The sequence below is a fragment of the Phoenix dactylifera genome, chromosome 15 (assembly GCF_051530095.1).
Source record: "Phoenix dactylifera cultivar Ajwa chromosome 15, Ajwa_hap1_PhDact_Kaust_v1.1, whole genome shotgun sequence".
In the NCBI taxonomy this organism is placed as follows: Eukaryota; Viridiplantae; Streptophyta; class Magnoliopsida; order Arecales; family Arecaceae; genus Phoenix; species Phoenix dactylifera.
This window is the reverse complement of record NC_143204.1, coordinates 13076487-13101657: the sequence shown is the minus strand read 5'-3', so window position 1 is coordinate 13101657 and position 25171 is coordinate 13076487.

Below are 25171 nucleotides of genomic sequence, written 5' to 3'. Positions count from 1 at the left end.
CCGGGGAGTGAGAAAATTACAGAAACAGCCCAAACAGCCCCAGACGATTTTCACTTAAACCCCCTCTACCTTAAAAAATTTTAATTAGATCACCCAAGTTCATAGTGATATAATACGATCCAAGACACCTCCTGCCAATGGCGCTTAGATACTATCTAAAATGACAAAATTATTCTTATCATTATTTCAAATTTGCAACACTTTTATGAATATAATTAAATATCAGATCAACAATAGCTAAACCACTAAACTTGAGTTGATCGGCTTCGGTTCAATTTCCAATTTGCTCTCGAGCCATTCATTTATGGTAGAAGGAACACCCATCAGAAGCATGGAAGCACCACAAGTCCAACATGATTGCCTCCCTCTCTCTCCCTCTCTCTTACCCTTGCAGCCTCCTCGAGAGCTCTACTGCTCTGCCACTTCCTCCTCCTTCCCACCAACTCCAAACCCCCTTCTCTCCCCGTCATCTCCTCCATCTCTGCGAGACCCAAGAATCCTACCTCCTCTCCACTGCTTGTCACCCTTCCTCCTATCATCTGAATTTGATGGTGGTTGTTTCGTTAATGACTTTGTCTCCACCTAAAGTTCTGACCTTCACGAGTTTGCAGGCCTGGCTAACGTGCTAAGCCAAATCGAGCCGACACTGCCATCATCGAGAAGGGCATCTCCACCTCCATCGTGATTCGATGGAAGACAAAGAAGAATTTTTTCAACCAGCTCAACTCAAATCTCATAAAAGAAATTTTTTTAAAAATGTGAAACTTTTAAAAATAGGGTTTACGTCCCCTTTTATTTCATTCATGATGATAAAATCAATGTACATAGTTGCTATTTATAATGGTGATATCTGCTCCTATATAATTTAGATCGAATTTCTCTTCTAGTTCTACTAGAATTCATTTTTCCTAAATAGATATTGAAAGGGGGCAAAATGGATCGTCCTGTTCACAACATGGAACCACCCAATTTCAACCAAATACACATCAGCACCGAACAGGCTATACCTCAATCCTGTTGAACACCAGTCCGACCTCAGACCCTACAAAAGGTCGAGCAGACCTCGCCCGAACCTCTCCGCTTGCAGCGCCTTGCAGAATCGACCAAGAGCCGAAGAGGCCCCGTAGGCCATAGGTATCTACAATCATGCCTCTCGAGCCGGGCTCGGAGCACTCTGCCGGATCAACTGAGAGCTGAAGAGGCTCCGTCGACCGCAGGTATCCGCAACAACACCCCGGCCCGAGCTTGAGGCCCCCAACCGAGCTGACTTCAGAGCCGAGGAGGCCGAACCGACCTCAATGTCTGCCGAGCCGACCTCACCAAATATTTGTTGCAGCCCTCCAAGCGAGCCCGACCTTAGTACTCATCAAGTAAAGCCTGCGGCCTCCAAGCGAGCCCGACCTCGCCTGTGGCCACATCCACGTGCGCACCTACGCACACCCCTATGTGCACATACGTGGCCGTACATTACAACCTCACCGCATCATGCTTTGCTTGCTGGCCACTCCACGACATGTCAACTAGGGACCATACCCTACCACCTCTATCGACGCCATGCCGTTCACAAGGACGGCCTACGCCATATGCCTCAAGCAAGCTCCGGTTGCATGCCACATGGGCACCTCCGCGGGGACTATAAATAGCCCCATCAGGTAACGCCTAAGGACTTTTTTGCCTAGACTATTTAAAATCTACTCTAACTTCATCATCGGAAGGTCCTCATCGAAATCCCACCGGCAAGGCTTTGTGCAGGTCCGCCGGCGCACAGGAAGCGACTCCCTTCTCTATTCCGTCCGGCAACTCCCCCCGACTCCTCTGACGTGGTCACCCTCGGGCCGAATTTGAACCACAACAGACATGACTAGTAGAAATAAACTCAAAAAGCTAAAATTTTATAGAAGGTGGATTTCGACTTCTATATCAAACTTTATATTCTATCACTCCACCTGATTCTTCTTGAATTGAGAGATAAGCCCAATCAAAATCTTTTTCGAAAATAAAATTTTTGATTTGACCAGCTTATTTTAAGTTCCAAACGATGGAATTTGGGCTTGATCGCTAAAGACAAGATTCCTTTTTTAAAAAATAATTATTTCAATGGACATTATACAACTAATTTATAGCCTTCAAAAGTTTAGCTCACGGTTCAACTTTTCAATGTGGTGAATCTCGCTTCTAAACTCTATCTGGTTCACATTGAATCTGGTAATTCTTTTGGATCATGTTAAGGCCTCTATGAAGCAGACCATCTCCGCCATGCTTGGATTGCTCCCTTCTGACCAATTCGATATTTCGAATAGGATTTCCGAGCAACCCCTTTACCATCTTCCCCTCTCTTCCATCATCGTCGATTACTTGCATCTTTGTTTCTTAGGATGAATTTCAAGAAAAAATCAAAACAATTTGAATCTAATTTTTCACCTCTTTGATGTGTGAAGATATATGTTACGGAATGTGGTGTATCAGATATCGTTGATGAGGAATTTTGGGAGTTCCCTAGGGATTAGAGAGATGCTAGCGGCTTCCCATGGTGGTATGGAGGTGTTGGGGGAGGATGGCAAAGAGAGTGAAGGCATGGATGAGGATGAGGTGCAAGGAATTGGTGGTGGCAAAGAGATAATTGTTTCCAATAGTCTTAAGAATTTATCTATTGCTTCACCAATTTGAAACACCTATCTCTTGCAAACAATGGTTCCATAGGCGAAGTCCTACTAGAATAAAGCTTGACATGCACGACCATCCTGAGCTTAATCTGCTCGGAAATAAGCTTACCAATGGACCATCCTGACCATCCAATGGACATGCACGACCATCCTTTTGTAAACGTTATATAGGCATCCTTTTTAATTTTCCTTCTTTTTTTTTGGGGGGGGGGGGGGGGTTGGTGATTGAGAAGTAGGGGGTGCTGCAGTCATCAATCTTGCAAAAGGCGGCGAAGATAGCAGCAAACTAGGGAGAGAGATGTTTGAATGGCGTCAAGAAAAACTTAAAAAAGGGATATACCAGATGTTTGATAAATCGAGGACAGCAGGACTTTCTCTCTAATAATAAGCAATATAATCAAATCTAATCTACAATTCATATTGCCTGTCGATCAAATCATCACCTTGTTGTGAAATAGTCCTCCATTGGATAGGTTAAGGACCTTAGTGGTGCTCATATACTCATGGACCCATCCACTTAATAGTTTAAGTTTTTGGTTAAATCTTAACATTGTATCGGTGCTCATAATCCTTCTTGCCTACTAATATTTTCACGCTTCTACTTACTAATCCCTATGGCATCCCTCACTCTAAATTCCGTCCTTCGAGCTCTACACGTGAGAGGGGGTGTTGAGAAATAATCCCATATTGGATAGATTTTATATCTCTAGTGGTGCTTATATGCTCATAGGCCCATCCACCTGCTAGCTTGAGCTTTTGGGTTGGATCTCAACAGGCCATAAATTGCCTGTTTTTGTTGCATCACCCAAATGACCGGTTGGTGTTTGTTAATTCTACCGAGTGTTCTAATCCCAAATCATCAAATACCAAACACCTCATCCAGTCCCATGAAAATTCTCAAGTATATATAATGATCCACAGAAGCATATATTTGAAAATAATTTTGCATCTTTGTTGTGATCAGTCTATTTTTGGGGAAAGAAACAGATGCGTTCTATCACAGATGCAATCCCAGTTTATCACAGGGAAGAGTGAAAAAACAAAAGCTTCCTCTGGATAAGTTTAGTGGTCCAGTTTTTGATTTGTGGCTTGCCAAACAGGTAGTTGATGAAGTTGCAGCTACCGTGGCAACATGTAACGGAGCAAACAGGTACGAGCTGGTGAGGGGACAATAATTTGGAGTTGGACCAAACCTCCCAAAGTTAGCCACTTCTTTCCTTTTTCTTTTTTTAAGGAAAAAATCAGCTATTTTTTTAATTTGTTTAGGCTTTGGAAGATGGTTGAAGCAAGAATTAGATGATGCTGAGTTAGGACAAGTAGGCCAGATAGAACATCTGCTGTTGGTCATAGGCTTGCATTTATTGTGCTTTGATTTAATATTCTTGAGTAACATTTTATTTATTCATAAGAAAATATGTCAAAAGAAATGTCAAAAAAAAAGGGATATGAAAGAGAACATGGTTTACGAATTACGTAGTCAACATATTCCAAACCCTTCCAATGCAGCTTTTCTTTCCAAACATCTACTTTTTGGCTTTTAGCAGCAAAGGCAAGCGTATACGATTGGGTTGTTGACCGCCTAAGTTAATAGCTATTAGCCAAATTTGTCCCCTTATACTGAATCTCGATCCAACATAGTTTTACATCCTTGCATTAAGATTTATTGTCTCGCTATCGAATTCTATACTAATACCATTTTATTAAAATATCTCTATATAATACGGTACGAAATGACAAATATATCGAGTATCAGTATAATATAAAATTATATATCAATTTAATATTGATATGGTATGGTACATTTTGCCTCCATCTTACTCTTCCAAGAAAAATGCATTTCGTGTCGGTGTTAATTTGAACAAGGGCAATCAAATCTTATCAGACATCATTTGAAATAGCCCACTGTTCTTGTTGGCCAACCTTGTAAAGATTCCGACAGCATGGATCACTTTCATAAGTAATCCACCTCCCAACTTCGCTATGTACTTATTTCTATATTTTAAAATAAATGCTGGGTGGGTACCACCTCCCATTCATATATATAAAAAAAAAATTGTGCCTAAGACACAAGCTGGCTTCATTGGGCTTTTTTTTTCTTTTCTTTTTTCTTTTTTTGAGAAAGCTGCATTAGGCAATTAGAATATAAGTTTTTATTGATTTGGATGCTATCTACTATGTCCTGAGATTTGTACACCATATCTGTGATAACCGCCCCACTCCCAAGAGAAACGGAGAGGAGGCCATTACACCATCGTGCAGGCGTTCGTAACACCTGATGGTGGGCGGTTACAACCGTCCGCCTCCCCTAATGATCGAGGCTACAAGAAGCCCCGATCGGCTAGGCCATTTCACCACCCGTTCCTCCTCCTCCTCCACTGTTTGTCTCCCTCTCTCATAATCCTCTCGGATTGGCAGGACCCGGTGTTAGACCCACGCCGCCGGAGTAAAGGGCCGCGTTGCCGGAGTAGGAGGCGGACGTTCTTCTTCAAGCAGGTAATGCCCTTACTCATAGTTATTCTTTGTATATCTAGTTTAGAAATTAAATCAAATAAAAAAAAGGGGGAAGGAAGATGGCGGCGGGCGCCGGCTGCGATGGCCGCAAGCTGCGCCAGCCGCAAGCCGCGGCGGCAAGAGAGGCCGTAAGCCGCAGCGGCCGCAAGGGTGGCCGGTGCCGGGGAGCGCCGTCGGCTGTGGCTCGGGCCCTCCCCGAGCCAGATCTCCCGTCCGCGGGAGAAGAAAGAAGAAGAAAAAAAAAACTTACTGGTGGTTGATCCGCAGCCGTAACCGCGGCCGCCGGCCTCGGCCGCAGGTCGCAAGCCATGGGATGCCGGCCGCGGGACGCCGACGCGACCGCAGGCCGCCGATGCGCCCTCGAGCACGACCACGGGCACGACTGCGGGTATGGCCGTGGGCGTCGCAGGCCGGCCGCCGAGCGCCATCGGCCGCTGCCCGTTCCTCCCAAGCCTCTCGAGCTCGCCCTCCTCCCTCCACGGGAGAAGAAATGAGAAGAAAGGGGGAAGGAGAAATCGGGAGAAGAGAAGAGGAGGAGAAGAAAAAGAAAGAAGAAAGAATGGGAGAAGAAGGTTCGGGAAGGAAGAGGGAAGAAAAGAAAAAGAAGAAAAGAAGAAAAAGAAAAAGAAAAGAAAAGAAAAGAAAAAAAAAAGGAGAGACCCTTAACGGGTCCGACCTAACGGGTCGGATCCGAGTTTGGGTCCGAACCTGTTATGCCCAAATAAAAAAAAAGAAAAATGAGTTTAGCCAAATTTGACTAAAACCGAGCCCAATCAGGTTGGACGAAGTCCGGACGAACCAAAACTATAAATTGGGTTAAATTCGAACCGAATTAAGCCCAATTGAGTTGGGTCCGAACCCAATTAAGCTGAGTTAGTCGCAGCAGACCCAAATTGAATATGAATCAAGCCCAATTCAAAACCAGTTTAACTAAATTAAAGACCCAATTGACCTACGTGAACCCAATCTGGTTCTAAATCGAGGCCAAGGGCTCTAAATTAAGTAAATTGGACTTGAGATCCAAGCAAGTAAATTCATGTTATGATAAATTAGAAAATTATGAATAAATAGAGAATAATGTGACCCCTATATGATTTATTTAGGTAATCAAGGATTTGTCACCCAGACGTAAGAAATTGGAAAGCAAATTGCTGTAAGTAATCTTGGCACTGATCTTAAAGTTTTTAAATTACTGTTTATTTACAATTATGAAAATGTATTGGTTATGATATATTTTTCTCAAAATTAGGATCAAGTATATGATTGCATGTGATTCATGAATTTGATTAAAGAGCATTCTTCATGAATATTTGTTGATGTATGAGTTATGAAATTATGATTATGTTAGACTGCATGAAAAATGATATTTGAGACATGTTTATGCATTTTAAATTATATGATGTCATTTATCATTTTTCAACCTATTTATGATGATTATGATTCATAAAAGAAAAAGAATATGATTTATGAACTCTCAGATAGCTATGACCACCTCTAGAAATAGAGGCCAGTCGACACCATGGAGCTAGCATCCAAAGAATAACAGGCCCTTTGCCAACGGATTAAAGTTGGTAACGAATAACAGAATTAGTTGACTAAGATTAGCAGGCCCTGTCACGGGATTATAGTGACCATAGCAGCACATTCGTCTGAGAGTATGTTTTATAAAGTATGGATAAATGGCAATATTTCAATATGACTTGCATTATCATGATTATGAACTTTCATGGATGGAACATGCATTGCTTTATGATCTGATTTGCGTATATCATCTATAAAATGTTTTATTTTGCTACAACTGATGGCTTTTTAATCACTGCATTGGCATAATTGTACTTGATCCAATAAGATAGTACTTGGTTACTTACTGAGCTGTGTAGCTCATATCTTTTCATCTTTTTTTCTACAGATGAATAAAACTACTAAGAGCAGGAAGCTTGGTGTTATTCAGGATTGGGGTAACTAAAAATATTATATAATAATTAAATTTTAGAAGCTCTGTACTGTTCCAACTTCATGAACAATGTTATGACATTAGTAAATGAAACTATTTATTTTCATTATAAAATTTTAAGTGGCTTCGTGTTATTGCGTGCATAAGATTGCAATAGCACGGCCGTGTCATGATCTGGATTTGGGGCGTGACACTTAGTGGGATCAGAGCAATAGGTTTAATCAAGAGTAAAAAAAAATGGTAAGAAAAATGGGTAGTTAATCCTCGTTCAATTAAACTCGGCATATTCAAAAGAAAGAAAATTAATTAATTGAATTATGCTAATATTTTTGATAGGTGAAAATGAGGAACAGAGAGGAGGAAGTCTTGGCAAATATTGCAGCTCGGAGGAGAGGAGCAAGAGGGAGAGGACTTGCCTGGCAGCTAGCTGAGCAAACTCCGAACCCAGCTGCCACCCAGGCCGATTTTGCCGGAGCAAGTCAGATGATGACTCAGCTCCTTCAGATGCAGCAGGAGATGTAACAACAGATGCAGCAGCAGATGCAGGTGCAGCAGCAGATGCAGATGCAGCAGCAGGTGCAGACCACTGCCCGACCTACACAGTCCATTGAGTCCTACTATGAGCGATTCCGTAGGCTCAACCCACCTATGTTTGATGGTGGAGCTGACCCTCTGGTTGTTGAGACATGGATTCGGGAGGTAGAGAAGATGTTCAAAGCCTTGCAATATCCCGAAGAAGTGAAGGTCAGATTGGCTATCCCTATGCTAAAAGGAAATGCAGAGTTCTGGTGGATGGCCATTGAAGCTGCACTCGAGGGTGAGGACAAGCTACCGACATGGGAGGAATTCAAGAAAATGTTTTATGACCAGTATTTTTCTGAGTCAGTCAGAATATCTAAATAAAATGAATTTTTATCTCTAAGGCAGACAGATGATATGACTGTGCTAGAATATGCCAACAAATTTACTAAGCTGGGTCGGTTCTGCCCTCAGATGATAGAGATTGAGAGAAGCAAGGCTAATAGATTTGAGCAAGGCTTGAGGGACGAAATTCGATCCCGATTGTCAGTTCTGATTTTTACTAGCTACGGAGAGGCCCTGGAGAGAGCACTGAAGGTAGAAGCAGATCTGAAGAAATCAGGGAAGGAAAGAGGTGAGTAGAAAAGGGCCGAGATGTCAAGGAATCTGATGAACCGACCAAGAAACTTTGAAGGCCCTCCTAACAAGAAGAAGAAATTTAAGGCTTGTTATTACTGTGACAAAATGCATTCTGGTCCTTGCTTGAAGAGGATGGGAACCTGTTTTATATGTGGGCAGCCAGGACACATAGCCAGAGATTGCCCGAACAAAAAGAAGGTTGAATCTGGACCTTCTAGACCAACTTATCAGATGCAGAGAGGAGCTGCACGGGTGTGCGCACTGACACGACAGGATGCTAGTGCCAGTGACAGAGTTGTGGCAGGTATGATTCCCATCAACTCTGTTGATGCTTCAGTACTATTTGATTCTGGCGCTACACATTCCTTTATATCCTTCAAGTTCTCTGCATCCTTGCATCTTATGCCTGATAAGTTAGATGAGCCTTTACTTGTTGCTACCCCTCTCAAGAAGACAGTAGTGGTGGATTCTGTTCATAAAAACTGCATAATTCAGATAAAGGACAGAAAATTATTGGTTGACTTAGTACTGTTAGACATGTATGATTTTGATGTCATCCTTGGTATGAATTGGCTGTCTAAATATCATGCTCACATTGATTGCTTTGGCAAGAGGGTAGTGTTTCAGATATCTGGTGAACAGGAAATCTTCTATCAGGGTGATGCACCCACTATGAATCCCTCTTTGCACATTATCTCTGCAGTGAGTGCAAGGAAGTCCCTCAGAAAGGGGTGTCAAGCCTACCTAGCTTGTGTGGTAGACACTACAAAAGAAACAAGGCTAGAGGATATCGCTGTTGTGAGAGAGTATCCAGAAGTATTCCCTGATGATCTACCTGGATTACCTCCTGATCGGGAGATTAATTTTCGAATCGATCTCTTACCGGGTGTTGGGCCTATCTCGAAGGCTCCTTATCGGATGGCCCCGGCAGAGCTGAGAGAGTTGAAGGTTCAGCTACAGGAACTTCTAGAGAAGAAATTCATCTGCCCGAGTGTTTCACCATGGGGAGCTCCTGTACTATTTGTCAAGAAGAAGGATGGAAGTATGCGGCTGTGTATTGATTACCGGGAGTTGAACAAGGTGACAGTGAAGAACAAATACCCTCTGCCCCGGATTGATGATTTATTTGATCAGCTACAAGGTGTCCAAGTCTTCTCCAAGATAGATCTGCGATCCGGGTATCATCAATTGAAAATTCTAGCAGATGATGTGCCGAAGACTGCATTTCGAACCATGTATGGGCACTATGAATTTTTAGTTATGCCATTTGGACTAACCAATGCGCCAGCTGCTTTTATGGATCTGATGAACGGGGTCTTTAAGCTGCATTTGGATCAGTTTGTTATTGTTTTCATTGATGATATACTGATCTATTCTAAGAGCAAAGAAAAACATGAAGATCACTTGAGAGTGGTATTATAGATTCTTCAGGAGAATAGATTATATGTCAAACTGAGCAAATGTGTTTTCTGGCTGGATAGTATTGCACTTGGTCATGTAATCTCTAAAGAAGGGATATCAGTGGACTCAAAGAAAATAGAAGCAGTGGTGGATTGGCCTCGTCCTACTAATGTCACTGAAATCAGAAGCTTCTTGGGTTTGGCTGGTTATTATAGAAGATTTGTGGAAGGATTCTCTCGGATCGCTACTCCTTTGACTCGTTTGACCTAGAAACGAGCAAAGTTTGTATGGAGTGAAGATTGTGAGCAAAGTTTTCAAGAGCTAAAGCAAAGGCTGGTAGTTGCTCCTATTCTTACTTTGCCAATCAGTACTGGGGGTTTCATCATCTATAGTGATGCCTCCAAGAAAGGATTGGGTTGTGTACTAATGCAGAATGATAAAGTAGTAGCCTATGCCTCTAGACAGCTGAAGCCATATGAGCAGAACTATCCGACACATGATTTAGAGTTGGCAGCAGTGGTTTTTGCTCTGAAGATTTGGCGACATTATCTATATAGTGAGCCTTGTGAGATTTTTACTGATCACAAAAGCCTAAAGTATATATTTACTCAGAAGAAATTAAACATGAGGCAAAGAAGATGGCTTGAGCTACTAAAAGATTATGATCAAAGCATCAAATATCATCCGGGAAAGGCTAATGTTGTGGCAGATGCTCTCAGTAGGAAGTCAGCAGTGGGCTCCATATCTTTGCTTACCACTCAGAAGCAAATTTTGAAAGATTTGATATGATGCAGATCGAGGTGATTACCAAGAGTGCCGGAAGTATGTTGGCTAGTTTGTTGGTGCAACCTACCTTGATAGAAAGAATAAAAGCTGCTCAATAGACAGATGCACATTATGTCAGCTTAGAAATGATGTGGAGAGAGGGTTACGACCAGAACTCCGAATCCACCCGAATGGTACTTTGTGTTTTGGCAGTAGATTATGTGTGCCCAGGGATGCTGATCTAAAAAGAGAGATTCTGGAGGAAGCTCATCAGTCTCGTTTCTCTATTCATCCCGGCAGCACTAAAATGTATAGAGATTTACGGAAACATTTCTGGTGGAACGACATGAAGAGAGAGATAGCAGGATTTGTAGCTCGGTGCTTGATATGCCAGCAAGTAAAAGCTGAGCATTAGAGGCCGGCTGGTTTGCTAGAACCACTAGAGATTCCAGAGTGAAAATGGGAGCACATTACTATGGATTTTGTTACTAGGCTTCCAAGGACAGTAAGGAGGAATGATGCAGTGTGGGTGATTGTTGATCGCCTCACGAAGTCAGCTCACTTTTTACCCTTTAGGGTTGGCACTTCACTTGACAGGCTAGCTCAGAGGTATATTGATGATATTGTGCGCTTACATGGGGTACCAGTAAGCATTATATCTGATCGGGACCCCCGCTTTGTATCTGAATTTTGGAGAAGCTTCCAGACTGCTATGGGCACTGATCTGAGGCTCAGCACTGCTTATCATCCTCAGACTGATGGTCAGTCAGAGAGGATGATCCAGACCCTGGAGGATATGCTACGGACTAGTACTGTTGATCTGGGAGGTTGCTGGGATGATCATATATCACTAGTGGAGTTTGCTTACAATAATAGTTATCATTCTAGCATCCAGATGGCACTTTATGAAGCCTTGTATGGAAGAAAATGTCGGTCTCCTTTTTATTGGGATGATGTTGGAGAGAAGAAGTTGTTGGGCCCTGAATTAGTTCAGAGTGATAGGGAGAAGATTCTACTGATCAGGAAAAGGCTCAAGGCAGCACAAGATAGACAGAAAAGCTGGGCAGATAAGAAAAGAAGAGAAGTGAAATTTCAGGAGGGGAAATTTGTATTCTTAAAAGTTTCACATTCGAAGGGTGTTACAAGATTCGGAAGACATAGTAAATTGAGTCCTCGCTACATTGAACCCTTTGAGATTCTTGCCAGAGTAGGGGAGGTTGCTTATAGACTGGATTTGCCACCAGAGTTATCCAGTGTGCATGATGTCTTTCACATTTTTCTTCTACGGAGATACATTCCTGATCCCATCCATATAGTACAGCACGAGCCCCTGCAGATTGATAGAGACCTGACTTATGAAGAGTATCCTTTACGCATCATTGATCATAAGGAGCAGGTCCTGAGGCGACGTATCATCCACTATGTGAAAGTTCAGTGGAGCAACCATTCGGAGAGAGAGGCCACATGGAAACATGAGGATATGCGAGCGAGACATCTGCAACTCTTTGACAATGCAGGTATGTAAATTTCGAGGATGAAATTTTAATAAGGAGGAGAGAATGTGATAACCGTCCCACTCCCAAGAGAAACGGACGAGGGGCCATTACACCATCATGCAGGCGTTCGTAACGCCTGATGGTGGGCGGTTACAACCGTCCGCCTCCCCCAATGATCGAGGCTACAAGAATCCCCGATCGGCTAGGCGATTTCACCACCCGTTCCTCCTCCTCCTCCACTGTTTGTCTTCCTCTCTCCCAATCCTCTCCGATTGGCGGGACCCGGTGTTAGACCCACGCCGCCGGAGTAAAGGGCCGCGTTGCTGGAGTAGGAGGCGGACGTTCTTCTTCAAGCAGGTAACGCCCTTACTCATAGTTATTCTTTGTATATCTAGTTTAGAAATTAAATCAAATAAAAGAAAAAGGGGGAAGGAAGATGGCGGCGGGCGCCGGCTGCGATGGCCGCAAGCTGCATCTGCTGCAAGCCGCGGCGACAAGAGAGGCCGTAAGCCACGGCGGCCGCAAGGGCGGCCGGTGCCGGGGAGTGCCGCCGGCTGCGGCTCGGGCCCTCCCCGAGCCAGATCTCCCGTCCGCGGGAGAAGAAAGAAGAAGAAAAAAAACTTACTGGTGGTTGATCCGAAGCCGCAACCGCGGCCGTAGGTTGCAGGCCGTGGGTTGCCGGCCGCGGGACGCCGACGCTACCGCAGGCCGCCGATGCGCCCCCGAGCACGACCGCGGGTGTGGCCGTGGGCGCCGCAGGCCGGCCGCCGGGCGCCATCGGCCGCTGCCCGTTTTTCCCAAGCCTCCCGAGCTCGCCCTCCTCCCTCCACGGGAGAAGAAATGAGAAGAAAGGGGGAAGGAGAAATCGGGAGAAGAGAAGAGGAGGAGAAGAAAAAGAAAGAAGAAAGAATGGGAGAAGAAGGTTCGGGAAGGAAGAGGGAAGAAAAGAAAAAGAAGAAAAGAAGAAAAAGAAAAAGAAAAGAAAAGAAAAGAAAAAAAAAGGAGAGACCCTTAACGGGTCCGACCTAACGGGTCGGATCCGAGTTTGGGTCCGAACCTGTTAGGCCCAAATAAAAAAAAAGAAAAATGAGTTTAGCCAAATTTGACTAAAATCGAGCCCAATCAGGTTGGACTAAGTCCGGACGAACCAAAACTATAAATTGGGTTAAATCCGAACCGAATTAAGCCCAATTGAGTTAGGTCCGAACCCAATTAAGCTGAGTTAGTCGCAGCAGACCCAAATTGAATATGAATCTGTGGAGTGATTGATTAAAACCCTATTTGATTTTGATGAGCTCAAAGCATTTGAGTATATTTCTTGTTTACTAATGAATTCAATTAAGTGTTTCAGTGAAAATCTTGTCTAAGTGTCTCAAGACTTGGTTCATAATTTTTGGATAAATTAAGAAGTCAGCTTGAACCAAAGTCTGAGACTCGAGTCGACTCCAGAGTATCACGAGTAGACTCCAAGCGTATCAAGTTCACTGGCACGAGCTCAAGTCGACTCCGGATCAGTACGAGTCGACTCCGACTGGGAACAGACAGACGAACAGAAAGCTTCAACTCAGAACCTGTCAACGAGTCGACTCCCGAAGTGTGCGAGTCGACTCCGATGTTCACCGAGTCGACTCCAGGGTAGTAAGAGTCGACTCCAAGAGGAATACAAAGAAAAAGTCAGAGAGCAGTTTTCGGGTCTGAGATTCGAGTCGACTCCAGTGGAACGCGAGTCAACTCCGATGGTTGGCAGGTCGACTCCAAAGACAGCAAGAGTCGACTCTCAGCAGTACACAAAGAAAAAGTCAGAGGGCAGATTCTGGACTCTGAGATTCGAGTCGACTCCCGCATTACGCGAGTCGACTCCGAGACTCCGCGACCACAAAGAAGACAGAAGACCAAGTTACTGCCTCTGAGATTCGAGTCGACTCCCAGACAGCTAGAGTCGACTCCAAGGCAGCTTCACATCAAAAGGGCAGAAGACCAAGTTTCGGAAACTGAGAGCCGAGTCGACTCCGAGGAAGCTCGAGTCGACTCCAAGACTGGACGAGCCAAAAGACAGAAGATAGGGAGTTCGGGCTCTGAGCGCCGAGTCGACTCCCAGGACAGTCGAGTCGACTCGAGTGGACCAAATTCAAAAATACGTCCACGGACTTCATGGGATGAGCCGACTCCGAGAAAGCCAAGTCAGCTCCAGAAGTTGGCGAGTCGACTCTGGGTCAAGACGAGTCGACTCCCAGTCGAGAAGACCACTTCAATTCAAATCTGGAACAGTTGCCGAGCCGACTCCAGAAAAGCATGAGTCGACTCCTGCGACAGCCAAGTCGACTCCAGATCGCGCGAGTCGACTCCGAGCCCAACGGATACATTGTCAGAATGTGCAGACGGGTCATAACGGCTCTATTTTTGTCTCTAACGGCTAGTTTTTATTTCCACGCCACCAAAAGCTATAAAATCAAGAGGAGAGCTAGGGGAGAAGGTATGGAAGTGGGAGAGAACATTTAGAGAAGAGATCTCAAAGAGATTACAAGAAAAATCCTCCATAAGCACAAAAGGGCCATCCAAAGCGAAATAGAGAGAAGAAGAGCATCCAAGTGAATCCCAAAGCTTCCTCTTCATCCGTGTGCTGCCTCGGAAATCCTCTACTTCGTGCCAAATCAGAAGAGGGTCAAGTAAAGAAGAAGCCGAGCTCCTTCATCTTCAAAACTCGTTTGAGGGCTTCTCTTTACTCTCTTTGTTTATATTGTTATATTTGCTTATTTAAGAAGCTTTGATTTGTTTTACACTTTGTTTTAATATCCTGTAACTTGATTCAATCAAGGGATTGAATCAAGGGGTTAAGGTTTGTTGGTAAACCAAAGGGAAAACCAACGGTGTGAGGTTGGTTGGTGAGCCGAGTGTAAAACCAACGTGTGTAAGGGTTCGATTGTGATCCCGGGAAAACAATCGGGGTGGTTCTAGTCGGTGAGCCTGGAAAAACCGACCGAGTTCGTTGTGAGCTCGTAAAACAACAAGTTGGGTTGTGAGCTTGTAAAACAACCGGCTGTAATCTGTAGGATTATAGTGAAATTTCCAAGAGGTCTTAGGGAGTGGATGTAGGTGCTGGGGTGCACCGAACCACTATATGTTTGTTGTGTTTGTAATGCTTCTTGTTATTGTCTAACGTACACACTTACTCACTTAGATAAATTGCATGCTTAACTATTATCAGCGAATTCTTTAGTAGCAAGCATATTCAATCAAGTCACATTCTATACATCAAACTGTTGCTAAGTTTAACTTTTACTGTGCATCTATACAACTTAGCATAATTAATCAAAAACTTTTAGAAGTAGGTTAAAAGTTTTAAAAGACCCAATTCACCCCTCCTCTTGGGTTGTATCTACTGGGCAACAAGTGGTATCAGAGCAGGTGCTCAAATATTATTTGTAGTCTTAACCGACTAGAGCCAAAGATCATGACAACCCCAGATAACGTATTACTTGCTGAGGGACTTTCCACAAACAGACCTCCACTGTTTGATGGATCTAACTATATTCAATGAAAAGCCAGAATGAAAATCTTTACTCAATCACAAAACTATGAGTTATGGAATGTCATAACAAATGGCCTACACACACCCACGAAATTAATTGAAAGTATGTTCGATAAAAATTTGGCTGAACTAAATGCTAAGGCTATGAACCTTCTCTACTGTGCATTTAATAAAAATATTTTCAACCAAATTTGTATATGTTCATCTGCCAAACAAATATGGGATACTCTTGAAGCAACTTATGATATTTCCGAAGAACCCCATGTTAGTTTACTTGAGGATAATTGCAAGACTAATATTGAGCATGCAGGAAACACTCTAAATCAGGAAGAAAGATTCAAAAGCTTCTTAAAGACAAAGAAGAAGAGGAAGCTAGAAGAAAGGAAGAAAGAGATAAAAAGGAAGAAAGCCTTGACCAAGAAAGAGTCAAGCAAGAAATTAAAAGTTAGGAGCAACAATGATGATATTCGCTCCAAGGAACTACAAGAGGTAACTAACTCGTGCTTTATGGCATAAGAAGACAAGGTAAAATCTAAATCTACTCTTACCTCAAATGATTTTCAAGAAGAATTCTCTTATGATGAATTATTAAATGCTTTTCATGATTTGTATGGTGAATGTAGAAAATTAGCTGTGAAGAATAAAAATCTTAAGAAACTGAATCTGAAAATTTCAAAAGAAAGAAATTCTAATGATGAAATACAAGATAAACTAAATTCTGAAAATAAAATTTTAAGGTTAAATTCAGAACAATTAATTCAGAAAAATCAGAATTTAATTAAAGAAAATCAAAACTTAAGTAAAGAAATTAACCAATTGAAGTCTTTTATTAACAAATTTACTGTAAGTTCAGAAAGATTAAAAATGATGTTTGAAAGCCAACATGCTGATTTTGATAAATCAAAATTTGGCTTAACTCCTTCACTTAGCAATGAATCCCTAAAGAAAAAGGTTATCAATTCACCAAGCAAACCATTAAATAAGATAACTTATTTCAAACATGAAAAGAATGGGCATAACAACTTTTTCCATCGTTCTAACACAATTAAATCAAATGGTAAAGTTATTACTATTAAACAGATTTGGGTTCCAAAAGGAACCATATGTCCTAACTCTCAAGGACCCAAGCAAGCTTGGGTACCCAAAATGAAAATATGAGGATGTAGACATAGGTGTGCCAAGATACCCATGGAACAAAAGAAACTTATAATATACTTATAAAAAGTTATTAACAAAAATAATAATAATGAAATCAGTAATCCTTGCATCTCATCATTATTTTTGCTTTAGTATTTGATATGAATTGCTAGTATTGATCAATTTTGTGATATAGAAAATACTTTTGGAAATATAATCAAATCATTTCATTTTATAGTATACTTTACTCACTATTGGATAAGTTGCTAAATGATTAATCAATTTATTAAGATTAACTCTATGAATTCTCTATATGCTTGATTGAGAGTTTTGATCCATGGTATTATTGTTTATTGATCATAGATATGATAATGTATACTTGGTGTGCTTTTGAATATATGCACTATGAATACCAAGATTAAAGAAACCATCCTTGGCATATAAAATCAACTCATGCTAGTATGTACTTAATCTCAAAAGACCTTGTCATTGACTTACTTAGATTATCTTCTGAAAGGTCAAAATTTGCTATGCATGCTAACCAAGGAAACAAACAAGAATCAATTTCTAAATCTAAAGATGTTATTTCCATCACTAAGTTTTCAAAAGCTTATATTGGATTTGTTCTTGGCAAATAAAATTAAAGTATTTTCTGTATTTGCTAAATCTTGTAAAAGTATTTCAAATGAAAAAGGTTTCCAAACTGTGAAGATAAAGAGTTCAAGGCACAGTGTTAAAAACCAAAATCCTGATAAAGTTTATACAGAAAATAATATTAAATCCAATTATTTCAGCACTAAGGACACCATAAGTAAAATAGTGTTAATGGAACTCTTGAAGAAATGAAAAAGACAATGGTGTATGATAGTCTACTTAAATGATTTCTGTTAAAAGCTATCATCACTGCTTGTCATACATATGATTTCTATTATATCTATTTTTGATGAAAACTCCTTTTGATCTTCTGAAAAATAGAAAATAAACTATTGCATATCTTTCATATTTTTCAGTCGTACATGTTATGCTTGATATGTTCTTATGAAAATAATGCCAAATCTGATAGAGATATGTCTATCCTTGGATATCATTCATCAAGCAATGCATATAGAATATTCATTGAAAAGATTTTAGTTGCAGAAATATCAAGTCATTTTATTCTTTATGAGACTAATGATTTATTATCAAGATACTAAAATCAAATTATATATGTATATGGTTAATCTTTTACATATAACAATCTGAAAACATGTTAATAATTAGAACCAAATTGAGTTTTTCAGAAATGCACTTAATGAAGAAAAATTGATGACTACTAAAAGACTAAATCAAAAAAAGATGAAATAGATCTTGATGAAATTCTTGCATGATTAGAAGTAAAGATCACCATTATCATCTGCTTGCCTTATGAGCTTTATATTCTGTCAAATGAATGTGTAGAATACACTCCTATATGGTTATTTCATTAAAAAGGGATCTATGTAAAATAACCACCTTATTTGAAAACATTCATTACAAATATGATAAAGCAATTTGTGATTTGGAACAAGCATCAAAAGCATGATAGAATAATTATTTTATCATATACCTAATAGACCAGATTGTGTGATCATTATGTGCCCCTGTGCAAGACTTCAATCTAACTCTAATGAATCATAATTTATTGATAACAAATGAATCATAATCTGAATTTTGATAGAAACAATTGTTTAAGGCAATTTGATCAAAACTTAGCTAGCATGCCTTATTGATAATTATCTTAAGCAAATAGAATCTAAGCTAAATTGATGTTGAAAATAAGAAATTAATTTGACCTTGATGAATCTTCCTATTGCTTCACATGCTTGTCCTTGAACAGTCTTGGTTAATGAAACTATCTCTTTAGTTCAAGTGACATATGTTTGCTTATATTTAGGCAATCTCTTGAGTAAAGTGACTCAACATTCAATTATCATCATATCTTAGGTTGAGTTACCTAGTTAAGAAATATGCTATATGAATATTTTGTATCTTGAAGAAACTAATAACTTCTTTCAAGAAAGAAAAGAATTTTGTTAATAATGCAGGATCCTTGAGCAAGAAAATGAGAGATTTCAACTTGAAGGATATCTCCACGTAAGATACAATAAACATTCTCATGCAAACAAGAGAGAGGACCTTCTTCAGCCAAAAGTTCATACATAAGAAATCTAGTAGGTATTTGACTGAAGAATGCAGAATGGATTGGTAATTCTAGATACCTCTCTCATAAATTAATTGAGCAAAGTCAATAACTTAAATCTTAGTGTAGCATGGTTAAAATCTTTAATTATTAATTCCTTGATATCATGTCTATATATGTATTCATTGACTTATGCTTTCAGAAATTGATTCATGGTTTGCTTAAATTAAAATGCTCCTTTGCCTATATCATAACCATGAAATACACAAGTATATGCTTAAAATGCTGATTTAAATTAACTTGTGAGAAGCTATGAATCCTTGAGTAAAATGAAAATGTTATTTGCATGATATACCTCTATATAATACATGAGATTATTTCTTTATTCTGATCCTTCATCTTAAGAAAAAGCAAAACAAGCATAATATATTTGGCACATTTATGAGACTTGTGAAAGGGATAAAATCCGTAATTAATTACACCTAAACAGGGAGAGTTTGAAGTGAACATTTTAACCTTTCTATATTGCTCATCATAGGGATGGTGCCAATGGGGAGGCTAGTGGTAGTACCCGGCACTATTTGACCCAACTATTCGGTGTAGGGTATATTAGGGACGGCACAAGAGGGAGGCTAGTGGTAGTACCTCGTGCCCCTTCCAACTCCACCGGATAGGGAGCAAATAGAGTATGGAGCATAAGAAAGTAAAAATGAAAGACAAAGTAAATGAAAGTATATAAGAAGAATCAAGTCAAATTTTTAATCACTTGAAAACACATTTTAAGGATGAAATCAGTGCAAAATTATATTTAAATAGGGGGAGTTTATTTGAAAAGAATTGATTTTGATCCTTGACATGCTTTTTCTTAATATTTTAATGCATGACTTAACACATGATACATTTTGCATATGGCATGATGTTCTGAATTATGGATTCTCAATATTTTGTAATGTTCCATGCTTGGATAATTTGATTGAATGTTTGAAATACTGTATGAAGTTATTTTATGGTATTATTGAAAAGAAATTTTAGATTTGTCGTTCACAATCATTTTTGAAATCTGAAAGTTGAATAAATTTGTAAAAAGGAGAAGAGAAGTATATCTCTATTTAAGCAAAATGAATTGATTTTGTTTTATCTTTCAACTTGCCTAATTTTGGTATATGATGTTCTAATTCATACCAAAACTCAACATAAATACAAATATTCTGAATATGCGCTTATATGCTTGAAATATGTGTTTTCAATCGTAATGATTTAAGATGAGCTACAATGTGGAAGATACATATCTCAAATTATGATTTTGAAAGCCTCTATTGAAAATCCTTATGTAATTCAGAATCTGATTTTGTATAAAAGCTTAAACTCAATATGATTTCTAAATAAATTCTTAATGTAAGAAAAACAGAATTAATTTTGATGCCTTGGTTGATTGCTCCGATACGCATCCGAAACATATCATCTCTTATCTTTAAAGTGTACTAATATTGGTCCAAATGATGTGTCTTTCAATGATCTTAATTGCAAACAAATATTTTTAAATATATGATTTTATTTTGATATTAAAAAGATTTATTGTGCTTCATGTATACATTGCTGAAAAACTATGATTAAGAAATTGAGTTCTATAACTATATATACTTCAATGATCATCTATATGTTTTTCTCTCTCCTACATTATTAAAGACTTCCATCAAAATATATATATATATATATTATTAAAAGAGTGAATGATCTTAAGTCTAGGAACATTTCAGCTCACTCAAATGATTCTTAAAAAAATGTGTAAATGCTTTTGAAAGAATTTGAGCTTCAAATGAATCATTTTCTAATTAATATTTCAGTACATTTTCTCAAAAATTAAGAGGAAGCATAACTTGTTCTTGAAAGATTAAAAAGAGTGATTGCTATAAATCTTGAATAATTCTAGATCACTCTACATTCTCGATATCATAGAATTTCAGTTTTATTCACACTTGTCATTACAATCTGAAATTCAACAAAAGAAAAGAATGATTAAAGAGGAATGCATCTTTTGAGGGGGAGCTTTAGATATTCAGTATCTTATCCTAAAAATTACTTTAATTTGATGCATACCTTGATTTTTATGGATTGATTTTGATGAACCTCCTTATATGGCAAGACTTGCTTTAATTATAAGTTTATACCTTGAGATGAGTTCTATAAAGGTTGTCTTATCTCAAACCTTGAGTCTTATGAAAATACGCTGAAACTTATAGAAAATATATTTTTTTTGAGATTGACAATTTTATTGAACATTATCTTCAAATTCTAAACTCTTAAATGGAATGATCAATTGAGGGGGAGAAAGAAAATTTCAGAAGGAGAGGTCTTATGGAACTTAATCACATAAATCTATAACTAAAGGAGAGAGAAAGAATACTAAATGAAAAGTGATCCTAATACTCTCCAATATGTATCATCTGAAATTTAAATCTGAAAATCTTTATGATACACCTTGAGGCTTGTTATTTGGTTAATATATCTTATGCATAAATCATGAACCAAATTGCAATTCAAACAGTTGATCTTAAGAGCTTCTAACTTAATGACAAAAGGAGAGAATAATGTGTTGAATGTTCTTGAGTATCTCTTAGAAAACCTATTTTTGGAATTTACTAATGAGTTCTTATTGGCTTGTTCTTTAGAACTTCAATTTTTATGCCAATTCATTATTATATGTACCAAATTGTGCTTATTTTCTAAAGGAATAAAAGAAAGTCTTTAAAAGAGCTCTAAGATGTATCAAAAATTGCATGAATCCATATTTTGGTATTTGTGCCCCAATGCTCTTATTATCATAAAAGAACTTTGAAGTCATTAAGAATTAATGATCCAACATGATGATATGTTTTTCAAGTATATAAGTTTTGATCTTATACTCTGAAAATTAATTAAATTGCTCTCATGTTGATAAAATACTTAATATTTTGGGCAAAAGTTCTTAAATGAACAAGCTTTCATACTTATTATTGAAGAGAGGTTAGATTTCCATTCGTGCTTTCTTTGAATATCATTCGTGGTACTTCTTGAATTAACTTAAGAAAGATTCCACCTACACTTGATTTGAAAACTATCTTTGGAATCACATTCGATGTGTTCTGCTCTGAAATTATCTTAATTGGCTCTGATCTATGCTCATTAATCTTATTCTAACGTTATTGCCTTGAGTTATATGATTCATATCCTTGCAATAATTTGACATGCAAATCAGAGTACAATATTTGAGTATTCTTATCTTTGTGCTTAATGTTTCACAATCTTTTTGATGATGACAAAAAGGGGGAGAAATATGTATAAAATATGTAAAAGGGGGAGAAATATGTATAAAATATGTAAAAGGAAAAATATGTATAAAATATGTAAAAGGAATCAATGGAAATCAATAAAAAGATAAACTCTTAAAACACACAAATTTGTTCTAAGTGGATTCGGTACCTCGAGGCTCATTATCTCTCTTTTGGAGCTCCTAATGGAGTAATCTCCAGAATCTATTCAAGGGATATTCGGAGATTAGCTGAATCCTACTCAAGAACAAATTGACAGATTTTTCCTCTAAAAACCAAAATTTCAGTTCAAAAACTTCAAAGCATTAAAAGAAAATTCAAAGAATCAAAACAAAGTAGAATGCATATGTTGAGGGGGAGAATCTGAAATTTTAAGAAAGCTAAATCATTAATTATATATAAGCCAAATAATTGAATGCATGATATGAAGGCTTATATAATTCCAAATGAAAGGGGGAGCTTTAACTCCGAAATTTATTGTTTCACTCCTTTCAAGCTTGGATAAATTGAATTACCAGACATTTGAATTCATTTATGGATTTTATTTGATTGTTTATTGTGCAATTTACTTTACATATACTCAATGTTTTGTCATCATCAAAAAGGGGGAGATTGTGGAGTGATTGATTAAAACCCTATTTGATTTTGATGAGCTCAAAGCATTTGAGTATATTTTTTGTTTACTAATGAATTCAATTAAGTGTTTCAGTGAAAATCTTGTCTAAGTGTCTCAAGACTTGGTTCATAATTTTTGGATAAGTTAAGAAGTCAGCTTGAACCAAAGTCTGAGACTCGAGTCGACTCCAGAGTATCACGAGTAGACTCCAAGCGTATCAAGTTCACTGGCACGAGCTCGAGTCGACTCCGGATCAGTACGAGTCGACTCCGACTGGGAACAGACAGACGAACAGAAAGCTTCAACTCAGAACCTGTCAACGAGTCGACTCCCGAAGTGTGCGAGTCGACTCCGATGTTCACCGAGTCGACTCCAGGGTAGTAAGAGTCGATTCCAAGAGGAATACAAAGAAAAAGTCAGAGAGCAGTTTTCGGGTCTGAGATTCGAGTCGACTCCAGTGGAACGCGAGTCGACTCCGATGGTTGGCAGGTCGACTCCAAAGACAGCAAGAGTCGACTCTCAGCAATACACAAAGAAAAAGTCAGAGGGCAGATTCTGGACTCTGAGATTCGAGTCGACTCCCGCATTACGCGAGTCGACTCCGAGACTCCGCGACCACAAAGAAGACAGAAGACCAAGTTACTGCCTCTGAGATTCGAGTCGACTCCCAGACAACTAGAGTCGACTCCAAGGCAGCTTCACATCAAAAGGGCAGAAGACCAAGTTTCGGAAACTGAGAGCCGAGTCGACTCCGAGGAAGCTCGAGTCGACTCCAAGACTGGACGAGCCAAAAGACAGAAGATAGGGAGTTCGGGCTCTGAGCGCCGAGTCGACTCCCAGGACAGTCGAGTCGACTCGAGTGGACCAAATTCAAAAATACGTCCACGGACTTCATGGGATGAGCCGACTCCGAGAAAGCCAAGTCAGCTCCAGAAGTTGGCGAGTCGACTCTGGGTCAAGACGAGTCGACTCCCAGTCGAGAAGACCACTTCAATTCAAATCTGGAACAGTTGCCGAGCCGACTCCAGAAAAACATGAGTCGACTCCTGCTACAGCCGAGTTGACTCCAGATCGCGCGAGTCGACTCCGAGCCCAACGGATACATTGTCAGAATGTGCAGACGGGTCATAACGGCTCTATTTTTGTCTCTAACGGCTAGTTTTTGTTTCCACGCCACCAAAAGCTATAAAATCAAGAGGAGAGCTAGGAGAGAAGGTATGGAAGTGGGAGAGAACATTTAGAGAAGAGATCTCAAAGAGATTACAAGGAAAATCCTCCATAAGCACAAAAGGGCCATCCAAAGCGAAATAGAGAGAAGAAGAGCATCCAAGTGAATCCCAAAGCTTCCTCTTCATCCGTGTGCTGCCTCGGAAATCCTCTACTTCGTGCCAAATCAGAAGAGGGTCAAGTAAAGAAGAAGCCGAGCTCCTTCATCTTCAAAACTCGTTTGAGGGCTTCTCTTTACTCTCTTTGTTTATATTGTTATATTTGCTTATTTAAGAAGCTTTGATTTGTTTTACACTTTGTTTTAATATCCTGTAACTTGATTCAATCAAGGGATTGAATCAAGGGATTAAGGTTTGTTGGTAAGCCAAAGGAAAAACCAACGGTGTGAGGTTGGTTGGTGAGCCGAGTGTAAAACCAACGTGTGTAAGGGTTCGATTGTGATCCCGGAAAAACAATCGGGGTGGTTCTAGTCGGTGAGCCTGGGAAAACCGACCGAGTTCGTTGTGAGCTCGTAAAACAACAAGTTGGGTTGTGAGCTTGTAAAACAACCGGCTGTAATCTGTAGGATTATAGTGAAATTTCCAAGAGGTCTTGGGGAGTGGATGTAGGTGCTGGGGTGCACCGAACCACTATATGTTTGTTGTGTTTGTAATGCTTCTTGTTATTGTCTAACGTACACACTTACTCACTTAGATAAATTGCATGCTTAACTATTATCAGCGAATTCTTTAGTAGCAAGCATATTCAATCAAGTCACATTCTATACATCAAACTGTTGCTAAGTTTAACTTTCACTGTGCATCTATACAACTTAGCATAATTAATCAAAAACTTTTAGAAGTAGGTTAAAAGTTTTAAAAGACCCAATTCACCCCCCCCCCCTCTTGGGTTGTATCTACTGGGCAACAGAATCAAGCCCAATTCAAAACCAGTTTAACTAAATTAAAGACCCAATTGACCTACGTGAACCCAATCTGGTTCTAAATCGAGGCCAAGGGCTCAAAATTAAGTAAATTGGACTTGAGATCCAAGCAAGTAAATTCATGTTATGATAAATTTAAAAATTATGAAATAAATAGAGAATAATGTGACCCCTATGTGATTTATTTAGGTGATCAAGAATTTGTCACCCGGACGTAAGAAATTGGAAAGCAAATTGCTGTAAGTAACCTTGGCACTGATCTTAAAGTTTTTAAATTACTGTTTATTTACAATTATGAAAATGTATTGGTTATGATATATTTTTTT